The sequence below is a fragment of the Ictidomys tridecemlineatus genome, unplaced genomic scaffold (assembly GCF_052094955.1).
Source record: "Ictidomys tridecemlineatus isolate mIctTri1 unplaced genomic scaffold, mIctTri1.hap1 Scaffold_1376, whole genome shotgun sequence".
NCBI lineage: Eukaryota > Metazoa > Chordata > Mammalia > Rodentia > Sciuridae > Ictidomys > Ictidomys tridecemlineatus.
In genome coordinates, this window is record NW_027521228.1 from 96,823 (window position 1) to 108,076 (window position 11,254).

The 11,254-nt window shown below is 48.6% G+C and overlaps 1 long non-coding RNA gene across 1 annotated transcript; it reads left to right on the plus strand.

The window, feature by feature from the left end:
* Nucleotides 1-6,977: 6,977 nt before the first annotated feature.
* Nucleotides 6,978-8,956, plus strand: LOC144372612 (uncharacterized). Its single transcript, XR_013432572.1, has 2 exons — nt 6,978-7,324; nt 7,977-8,956. It is a non-coding gene; the product is annotated as an uncharacterized LOC144372612 (long non-coding RNA).
* Nucleotides 8,957-11,254: the final 2,298 nt, after the last annotated feature.

The following is an 11,254-nucleotide window of genomic DNA, read 5'->3' on the forward strand; positions in this document are numbered from 1 at the left end:
CCCCCCCGCCCCATACAGTAAAGTCCGGGAAGCACTGGGCGGTGGGGGGGACATACCGCTTTCACCCCTGGAACTCTTTTTTTTTTTTGGGGGGGGGGGGGGTTGGTCGTTTTTCCTCCTTTAGCCTTTAAGATGTCCCACCTAGGAGATAGCTTCTGTGCCTCTGCCCGACCCTTGGAATTTGAACTATAATCCACACTTCCCCCATCCCACTAACTCCAATTCCCCAGCAGTAGTTCGCTCCCAAGGCTGTCACCACTAGAGGTCCATGGTAAACACCTTCCCCCACCCCTGAGAGCTATGAGGGAGGGCCTGGATGAGTTTAAGAGAGAAATAAACCAAAACAAAACAGTGATGTTTCCCCATTTCTCTCTGTGTGTGTGTGTGTGTGTGTGTGTGTGTGTGTGTGTGTGTGTGTGTGTGTCTCCAGTGTGTACCTGTCTGCTGCGCACCAAACCCAAGCAGGATGGATTTGGGCCTGGGGGAAGGAGAGGGAGGCCCTTCCTGGGTTTACTTTCTGGGGAAGAAGAGACAAAGGAAAAAAGGTGAGGGTGTTGCCCAGCCATCAAGACCGTTTGTGGACCAATGCCCAAGGCCCTGCCCTGGGTTTCTTCCCCAGGCTAGCATCACAAAAGAAACAAAAGTAGTGAACAAAGAGAGACTCAAACAACCCAAACAGGCAAGGAAATCTCATCGCAAAGTGCCCACCGGGAAAGGGGAAAAAAAAGAAAAAAGGAAAAAAAAAAAGAAAAAAAATCATCAAGATGCCTCCCGTGCTGTGCTGGACAGCGTTAGAGCTCGCCTAGCATATTCGAGGCCCTGGGTTGGATCCTCAGCTCCAGATAAAAAGAAATTAATAACACAAACACATTCTTTCCAACTAGGCCAAATAAATAAATAAAAGAAATCAAGACACTAGAAGAGACCTTGCCCACACAGAGAAAGGGCGGGGTGGGGGGTTGGGGGGAGATCCACATGGAAATCACTCTACCCTTGGCATTCCAATAGCCGAATACATCTCCCCATACTCATGTCAGGGTTTCCTTGGTGGGGATGGAACCAGAAACCAGCCCCTCACGCAGGCTCATCCTGGACCCTGGAACTGGGGACTGAACACAGACACAGTTTACCACTGAGCTAAACCAACATCCCCTTTTTATAAAGATATTTTTATACATTTTTGGTAAATCCATTGATTTATGAGTTGAACCCAGAAGCACTCACTTGACCAGTGACTGAGCCACATCCTCATATTCAATTTATCTATCTATCTATCTATCTATCTATCTATCATCTATCTATCTATCTATCTATCTATTCGTTTGTTTTCTTGCTTGCTTTCTTGCTTGCTTGCTTGCTTGCTTGCTTGCTTGCTTGCTTGCTTGCTCGCTCGCTCGCTCGCTCGCTCGCTCGTTCGTTCTAGTTAAAGCTTGGTCCCCGGGGTTTCAAAAACTGACTTCCAGACCACTCACGTATAAAGGAATCAAGCCTTTATTAAAGCACAACTAGCGGCGACTGACCAGAAGAACATACAGCTGTTCCCCTGACCAGCCTCAAACAATTGCAAGGGTGCTCCTTATAAGCCTGAAACCTGCAAAAGGGACGTTTTGGGGGGAGGGGGCGTCTAGCTAATGCAAACAAGCCAAGTTCCAGAAGCTGGAGAGTGAAGTCAGGCGGAGGGACGCTCAGCCAATCACAATCAGCCTAGCCACTCCAGTGACAGAAGCGTAGCCCCGTTATGGGCTAGTTACAGAAACAACGTCCCATGTCCTTCCTTAAAGGTTTCTATAGCAAAAGGCAAAGAACATCTTGCCCCAGTCATGACCCTTCTACTTGGCCTGGTTGTTTTACAGAATGGAGACGTAAAACAAAACGGAATCCCATTTGCTTTTACTATCACCAATTTTCTTTTGGAGACAGGGGTCTCGCGAGGTTACTTTCGCTATGAGCTTACAATCCTTCTCTGAACCTCCTCCTGATCCCCTTGGGGGGGGGGGGGGACAGACACAATATCTTTACCTTATCGGCTTGTTTGTCCCTTTGTTTTTGGTTCTGTGGTGCTCAGGATCAGGATCGAATCCACCGCTCCACACGTCCCAGGCCAGTGCTCTACTACCGAGCTAAAACCCTAGCCCAAGCTTTGCATTCTAGAATGCATACATTTCCTTCTTCGCTGAAGGAACACAGACACATTTATTGTACAACAAGCCCAGACATCTTCACATCACAGTTGCCTAGAAGTCCTACATACGTTCGTTGACCTTTGACTTTGGAAGCCACGCTCAGAATCTATGACTCTGGCCAGATAACTGCCGCGATGTGGTTTTTGCTCACCAACAGTTGGACCTAGGTGAACAGCTTGGACTCAAGTGGACAAATACTCTTATGCATTCAGGCAACAGTGCCACTCACCTGGTACAGGAGTGTTCTTTCAACAAACGATCACAAAACAAACCCTTACTTATTCAATCAAAACTAACAGATGTGAAAACTGGTCATTAATGGCACAGATCTTTTTATTTATTTTTTATTTTTTTGAGAGAGTGAGAGAGAGAGAGAGAGAGAGAGAGAGAGTTTTTAAATATCTAGTTAGTTAGTTAGTTAGTTAGTTAGTTTTCGGCGGACACAACATCTTTGTTTGTATGTGGTGCTGAGGATCGAACCCGGGCCGCACGCATGCCAGGCCAGCGTGCTACCTACCGCTTGAGCCACATCCCCAGCCCCAAGCACAGATCTTTTTTCTTTTCTTTTCTTTTTTTTTAATCTGAATGTTACACCGAATTCAAGTGGTAGAACTTCCACATGTGTCACTGACTGCGGGATAAGTTTAGAGCTTCGGTACAATACACGTTCTAATAAAAAGGGCACTACTCTCGTGTAGTGTAGGAAACCTATATGTCTTTAAGTGTACCGACTTTTGAATAATAAAAAAATCTCTCACACACAGCATACTACTCTAGTCCCCAGATGTGCACACATCCCCAGTGGCAGAGATGGAGATGTGGGGTGATTCAGGAGAATCACAAGACTAAGCCCAGCCTCAGCAACTTACGGAGCCCTGCGGTAACGAGAGAGAGAGAGAGAGAGAGAGAGAGAGAGAGAGAGAGAGAGAGAGAGAGAGAGAGAGAGAGAGAGGGGGGGGGGGAGGTGTGTAGGTGTTGGGGGGTGTTGCCCAGAGGCAAAGCATCTCAGAAGGAAGAGGGGGAATTTATTATAATAAGAAAACATAAGAACTAAACCTTTACAGCAGCAAAACTCTGATGACTCTGCTGACACTCTGTTGTTTTAACGCATCCGAGGCCTGGCAAGGTTATCAAACAGAAAAAGTGATTTTCTGGATGGAAATTCTAAATATTTGTTAGCCAATGGGCAGATAACCCACCCTGAAAGTCAATGTAGCTTCACCTGTGATGACGGAGGGGGGGGGAAGGGAAAAGAGAAAGGAAAAAGGATATGGGTTTTGACATGAGCCTCAGTGGCTGAGCAGTGAGACTTATACTCAAAGCATATAAAGTGGACCCCTGTTACATTTTCTGACCCCCACCACCACCACCTCCCCCCACCCCTTTTCCTCGATTCGACAGTTGGGAGAAAATTTTTTTAAAAAGACAAAAAAGGACAAACAACAGCAGCAACAACCGCAGCAGAAACAACAACCACCTTACCGAATTTCTGAATTTACATGAGTGAATTACTCTTCTTGATTCTCAGTCACATAGTTGATACTTTTCATGGTTTTTGGTTTGTTTGTTTGTATGTAATTCAAAAAAAAAATCAGAAGAAATTATTGGTATTCATTGCATACAGAGTGACCCATGTTAGCTTATCTCTCAGTTGCAAAGAAGGGGGGGGGCGCAAGGGGGAAGGGGTTGGTGTTGGTGATGGTGGCAAAAAGCAACCTGGAACCTGCTTTACCTAGGCTACTGGTTTGATCAAGTCTTCCTTGCATGGATGTGTTGTAGGGACAAATGAGGCAAGGCACCGACCGAACAGAGCAGGAAATGGGGTTTTATTTGGCCGCTGCCAGGTTCAGAGGACACGGCTTTTGCTGTCATGAATGAATCAATCCCCTGAACCCCGAGTTCAGGTAGTTTCAGAGTTTTATACCGAGCACGTAAGGGGAGGGGCTCAGAAATTCACGGTCTGCAGAAGTTCACATAAAAGCAGCTTTTTCCTCTCACTGTTCTGGGCATGTGAACCCTTCGAGGACAACACCTGAGAAGGGGAGAGCTTCTTCCCCCCTGTCTAGTCTCTCCCTGCCAGCTGTAACCATGGAGTCCAGTCGGTAACTTCTCGTATCTTAACAATGTAGACCTCTGGGTGAAGCCCAGCTCAAGGCCAGAGGCCTTGTTTGCACATTTCTTCAAAGTACTGTTCTGGATATGTTTGTGAAAAACTAGTAAGGGGGTTTCCAGCACCTGGAGTGCTGGTGTCTTCTCGGCCAGTGGCCAAGTAAACAGGGCGACACGAAAATAGGAAGTTTATCCACCTCGAATTCTTTTGCAGAGACTCCCTTGCTGACAGACCTAAAACCAGTCTGGGTGAAGATTTCTGAAGAGGCCCAGTTAAGACTTTTCAGTGGAGAGAGGGGGTGCCACTTCAGATGATGAATCGCAAAGACACCTTGAACTCACCCAAACATATCACATATTTTAAGATTCTACTCATTCAGGGCAGAGAGTAAGCAGTTTTACCTAACAATGGTTTGGTTTCAAAAGGCTTTTTTTTTTTTTTTTTTTTTTTTTATCTAATCCCCTGCTTTTCCCTTAGAGCTCTTCTCTTTTCTCTTAGAAAACTCTACTCTTAGTCAGAGGTCCAAATCTCCATTCAAATGACACAGGGGGGGGGGGGGGAGAAAAGAAAAAAAAAAAAAATCTCTCAAGCACTTGGACCCCTCCTGCCCCAAACGAAAAAAAGTTCCGGGTGATCAATGAATTTAAAAAGCAGGAAAAATGAATCATTAGCAGAAATGAACATAACCACAGTTACTACTTTGTAAGAATTGGAAAGAATTACCCAGGGCAGAGCTTCCAATTGAAACCCTGTAATTATTAGACAACAAACAAACACACAGACAGACAGACAGACAAACAAAAACCCTGAAGTACAAGAGTCTGTCTCCTTCTGTCTCTATAACTTACACACACACACACACACACACACATTTCCGTCTCTTTCTCCACACCAAACTCTTTTTAATCACTTGATTTTTCAGTTTCTCACTTAGTGGAGCACCCCTTTTCTTTAGGATCAATCTCCTCCTAGGTTTCTTTTTATACCAAAGGGTTGGGGGGCAAGTGACACATGATCCAGGAGAAGGAGGCCAAAGCAATCAGGGTATTAAGGAACATCAGGAGAGAGAAATGAAATGCTGGTGGACACATTGAACAAATGCTCTGAAACAAGTGATATCCAAATTAACCTCTTAGTTTAGTTTTAAACCAAACGGTCAGCATAAATGCAGAGTTAGAGAGACAAAATGACCCTTAAAACAGATACGGGAAACCATACTGGAATTTGAAACAGGCTGGGAATTGTGAACAGCCTGGAGAGGCCATATTTTCCTTCCTTCAGGGGCAGTGGGAGAGACTTTGCACTGCCTGTTGTTATGTAAATTAGAACTGAGACCTGCCCCAAGCAAGCCCGGTTTAGTGTAAGCATCTTACTTCCCCGCCCTGATAACTGGCACCCCAGCCTGGCAGAAAACAAATTTTCCCTTGCAGACAAACTGGTAGGAACCCAAAGTGGCTGGAACCACGCCTCCCCCCCCCCCCCCCAAAAAAAAAAAAAAAAAAAAAAAAAAAGAACACAATGGCACAGAGAAGGAATAGTACAAGTACCTGCTTTATCTAGGTTACTGGTCTGATAAAGTTGACACTTTGTTGGGGGTATTTCAATCTCACCTCGACCCCTGACCTGCCCCTCTCAAGAGTTTGTGAAAGATGCAAACTGATTTTTACATGTCTCTGTCAATTCCTACATCGTCTGGATGGATCCAACCGTGGCCTATCAGTCTGACTGAAATGAATCCTGGCAGTGGCCAGCATGCCTGACCTCCAGATTACTTTTTGTGGTGTTCGGAGAAGAGTTGTGGTGTGATTTCATGTTTTAGACTTTGTCGAGATTGGGTTTATGTTCCATTCTATGGTCAACTTTGGTAAACATTCCGTATTCACTTTAAAAGAAGGTCTGCTGGGGCTGGGGTTGTGGCTCAGTGGTAAAGCGCTCGCCTTGCATGTGTGAGGCCCTGGGTTCGATCCTCAGTACCACATAAAAATAAATAAATAAAACAAAGGTATTGTGTCCAACTACGACTGAAAAATCAATATTTATTAAAGAAAAAAAAAAAAGGAAGAAGGTCTGCTGTGCAGTGGTGGCCTTGCAGTGTTCTGAGCATGCCCATTAGGTGTGGGTTGTTCGTGATGTGCTTCTGCTGTCCTTTGTTACTGATTATTTATTTATGGCCTATGTCATCAGCTGCTAAGGGACGAGTGTTCTCGTCTCTTTGCCATAATTGATGTATCCATCTTTTCTTTTAATTCTCTCTGGTTTTCATGTAGGTATTTATTTATTTCTTTCTAAACATTTTTTTTTTTTAAGCTGTAGATGGACACAATGTCTTTATCTTTATTTATTTATTTATTTTTATGTGGTGCTGAGGATCGAACCCAGGGCCTCACGAATGCAAAGGCAAGCGCTCTACCGCTGAGCTACAATCCCAACCCTCATGTAGGTATTCTGAGGTTATTGAATGATTTGCACACTACCTTAAGATTGTTTAATGCTTCCTCAAAGATCTGACTGTTTATCAAGGTGCTACGTTCCTCCTACGCCTGGCAGTGATTGTCTTGTGTGTACCTTGAAGTCATACTGAAAATAAATAAGTGACTGAGTACAGTGGCCTATGCCTGTCATCCCAGATGCTTCTCTCTCTCTCTCTCTCTCTCTCTCTCTCTCTCTCTCAGCTGAGGCAGGAGGATCGAGAGTTTAAAGCCACCCTCAGCAAAAGTGAGACACTAAGCAACTCAGTGAGACCCTGTCTCTAAGTAACATACTAGATAGATAGGTAGGGCTAGGGGATGTGGCTCAGTAGTCAGTGAGTGCCCCTGAGTTCAATCCCTGTTTACAGGCCTCCTCCAATAAATAAACAAACAGATAGATAGATAGATAGATAGATAGATAGATAGATAGATAAATAAATAAATATGTTTATTTTGTCTATTTAGGTGATGATGATGATGATGATGATGATGATGATGATGATGATGATGATGATGATTTTAATGTGGTGCTGGGATTGAACCCTGTGCCTCATGCGTACTTGGTAAGTGCTGTACCACTGAGCCACAACACCAGAATGACAACACCGTGAAGTGCTCTTGCTCAGACTGTGGTCTCCTGTGTGGCTGGGGAGGGCAGGGGTTGGGTCCATTTAGGGCTGACAGATATTGTTGCCCTGCTACGTCTTAGATGAAACAGTGCGTAATATGTGCACACAGATCAAAATGAAGGTAGAGATGGCAAGCTCTCTCCAGCTTTATTTATCCCAGAGCATGTGGTGTTTCAGTCTAGGGCAACAGACCATGCTTTTTAGCTAAGGCAGCCTCTCTTAGAGCCCTGTTGCAGCTTCTTATTACCAAGTGCCTAAATGTAAAATGTGGCTCTGTGATATGGATACATAAAAAATAAAAAATAAAAAAAGATAAAATGGCCAAACAGACAAAATAGAACTCCACAAGGAAGCATCCTTTTTCCTATTAGGATTAGTATTTTTTTTTTTTTTTTTTTCCCCTCCTGTTTCGTAGTATGTTGTCGGTGGACAGCACACCTTCTTTCTATTTGTTCCTTTTTGTATGGCGTGCTAAGGCTCAAACTCTGTGCTAGGCCGGCCCTCTGCCACTGACCCAAAGATACAGACAGCCCCTAGACAAGAAAGGATTCTCAGAGGCTGGTCATCTTCCAATGTTTTTGTACAGAAAAAGGAGGAAACACAAAGCCCAAAGACCAGAAGATCAAATTCCCAAGCAACCGATTTCAAACTGATTTTTACATGTTTCTGTCAATTCCTACATCGTCTGGATAAATCCAAGCGTGGCCTATCGGTCTGCCTGTCTAATGGTGGCTTCACCGCGGTGGTGGTTTCGGTTTTGAACTCTCACACCGCCCGTGTCCCCCGCCGGATTCTCTAGGGGTGCTGGGCAGACTGCCGGCGCCTCCCGCTGCTGCGGGGGACCCTGGGGGAGGGGGGGGGAGGCGGCGGCTGGTGGCACGTGTCCGGGTGACTTTCTACGACCCCTGCGGAGCGGATCACGCTGACACCGACCGAGGTTCCGCGTCCCTTCAGCCTGATTTGGTTGACGGTTTTCGAGCTCCCCCTGGTGTCCGCTTTTATAGGAGAGGAGCGTCTTCATCCAATTCTGAGAAGTATCTGTTCACGTCCTTGGACCATGGATCCATTGGATTATTTGTTCGATTCTTTTTTTTTTTTTTTTTTCTTTTTGCTTTCTGTCCCGCCCCCACCCCCGTTGTTGTTGTTGTTGTTGTTGTTGTTGTTGTTGTTGTTGTTTCGCTCTGGGGCAAGGGCCCAGGCTTTTTAGCCGAGGCAGCCGCTCTTAGAGCCCTGTTACAGCTTCTGATTACCAAGTGCCTAAAGGTAAAATTTGGCTCTGTGACCCAATGGAAAATGACTTCCCATTCGAGAATATGCTCATTTCTTAGGGAAAACAACAACAGCAGCAGCAACAGACACAGCACCCCCCCCCCCAAAAAAAAAAAAGATAAATAAAAACACAAATACAAATAAGAATTCATGGGCTGGAGATGTGGCTCAAGTGATGATAACACGCTCCCCTGGCATGCATGGGGCGCTGGGTTCGAGCCTCAGCACCACATAAAATAAAACAAAGATGTTGTGTTCACTGCATACTGAAAAATAAACATTAAAAAATATTCAAAATATTCTCTCTCTCTCTCTCTCTCTCTCTCTCTCTCTCTCTCTCTCTCTCTCTCCCCCCCCCCGCCTCTGCCCTCTGTCTTTATAAAAGAAAAATAAGTAAAAGTTAAAAAAGGGGCTGGGGATGTGGCTCAAGCGGCAGCGCGCTCGCCTGGCATGCGTGCGGTCGGGGTTCGGCCCTGAGCACCACGTAACGAAGATGTTGTGTCCGTCCACCGAAAACTAAAAAGTAAATATCAAAGTTCTCTCTCACTCTCTCTTAAAACAAAACAGAACAAACGAACAAACAAAAAGAAAGATAACGTGGCCAGACAGACAAAATGGAACTCCACAAGGAAAAATCCCTTTTTCCTATTATGATCGGTATTCTTTTTTTTTTTCTTTTTTGGAGTAGTTGTAGGTGGACGTGCAGCACGCCTTCTTTCGACTTGTTCCTCCTTTTTGTATGCCGCGCTAAGGCTCAAACCCAGTGCCTCCTATGTGCTAGGCCGGCCCTCTGCCACTGAACCACAGACATAGAGGAGGAAGGATTCTCAGAGGCTGTTCATCTTCCCATTTTTTTTTGGGGGGGGGGTACAGAAACAGGCGGGAACCCCAAGCCCAAAGACCGGCAGATCAAATTCCCAAGCAACCGATTTCGACGGGTTTTTACGTGTTTCTGTCCCTTCCTCCATTCTCTGGATGGATCCGACCGCGGCCTAGCAATCTGCCTGCCTAACAGTGGCTTCACCGTGGTGGTTTCGGTTTTGAAGTCCCACACCGCCCGTGTCCCCCGCCGGGTTCTCTAGGGGTGCTGGGCCCATCTGCCTGCGTCTCGAGCCCGCCGCTGTGGCGTGGCGACCCGGCTGGTGGGACGTGTCCGGGTGACTTTCTACGACCCCTGCGGAGGAGCGGATCCCGCTGACGCCCTCCGAGGTTCTACGACCCCTGCGGAGGAGCGGATCCCGCTGACGCCGACCGAGGTTCCTCGTCCCTTTCGCCCGATTTGGTTGACGGTTGTCGAGCTCCACCTGGTGGCCGCTTTTATGGGAGCGTCTTCTCATCGGAAGTCGCCAAGGCGTGATATTCGGCGGCGGTGGCCGAGACAGAGTTCCAGGAGCTGGGCGGCGCCGGCGGAACTGTCTCGGTCGCCCTGGGCTGGGCCGATGTGGCCCGTTGGCGGGATATTGGACCGGCGGGCTTAGTGTGTGTGTCGGTTGTCTTCTCTCCCTGCTCGGTCCGGGCCGCGGGCGCCTCGGGTGTCGGTCCGAGCGGCTCCTTCGGTGGCACGGGCTTCGCTTTGGCCCGGTCTGGGTCGGCCGCCGGGACTTCTGTCTTTTTTTTTTTTTTTTCTTTTTCTCCCGCTTCCTCTCCCTCTCTCTCGTGGGTTTTGGCCGCGAATGTGCTGGCCCGGCCTCGCCGCGTTCCCTCTTTGGGGGCCGCCGCCCGGGGCTTGTCCTGATGGCTATGCCCGGCGTCCTTCGGTGGTGGGTCGCCTTAGCGTGTTCCCCGCCCGCCCCCCGATCCCGCTCGCTGGGGATGGTGGTCCCCGCCTCTCGTCTGTGCCTTCGTCAACGAGGGTCGACCAGTTGTCCCTAGGGGCTCTGGATCTCGGTGATGGGCTCGATTTCGCGGTCCGCCGACCGTGACTCCCTTCGGGGAAGGCGGCAGTGGTGAGTGAACTGTTCCCCATTGCCCCGGTCGCGGTTGTCTTGGCCCGAGTTGGCCGTTTTCTGCCATCGGGTAGGTGCTGACACGGTGTCCTCTGGCCTGTGCCGCCAGAGGGAGGGAGCTTGGGCCTCCGGGTGCGTGCGGGGCTCTGGGCTGATGGGGTGGCCCGGACCCGTTCCCTCTGGAGCCGTCTGCCTCGGGCCTGCGTGCGACGGCTCTTTGGTGCGCCTGGAGTGCCCTCGCGGTGGTGCCACCTCCGGCCGGCCGGTCTCCTGGCGCCGGAGGGCGGTGGGGGAGGTGGCGGGTGGTCCTTTACCGCCCGTGCGCTCCCCGCTGCGGGCGCCGAGGGCGGTGTGACGACGACGCTCGCTTCCATGGCTCCGAGCCGCGTGTCAGGCGTTCCCCGTTCCGTGTCGTCGGCCGCTCTCCCTGGGGTGTGGGGCCGGCGAGGCCGTAGCAGGCTCCTCTTGAAGCGGTCCTCGCCGGGTCTCCCCCCGCTCCCCGGGTCTCTCCCGCCCACCCTGCTGATCGATGTGGTGACTTTGCGCTCTCCTGGGCCGGACCAAAGCCGCGCCAGGCGAGGGACGGACATTCATGGCGAATGGGCCAGCTCTTCTCGTCCTGCCCGCGGGCCCCTCGCCTTCCCTCCCC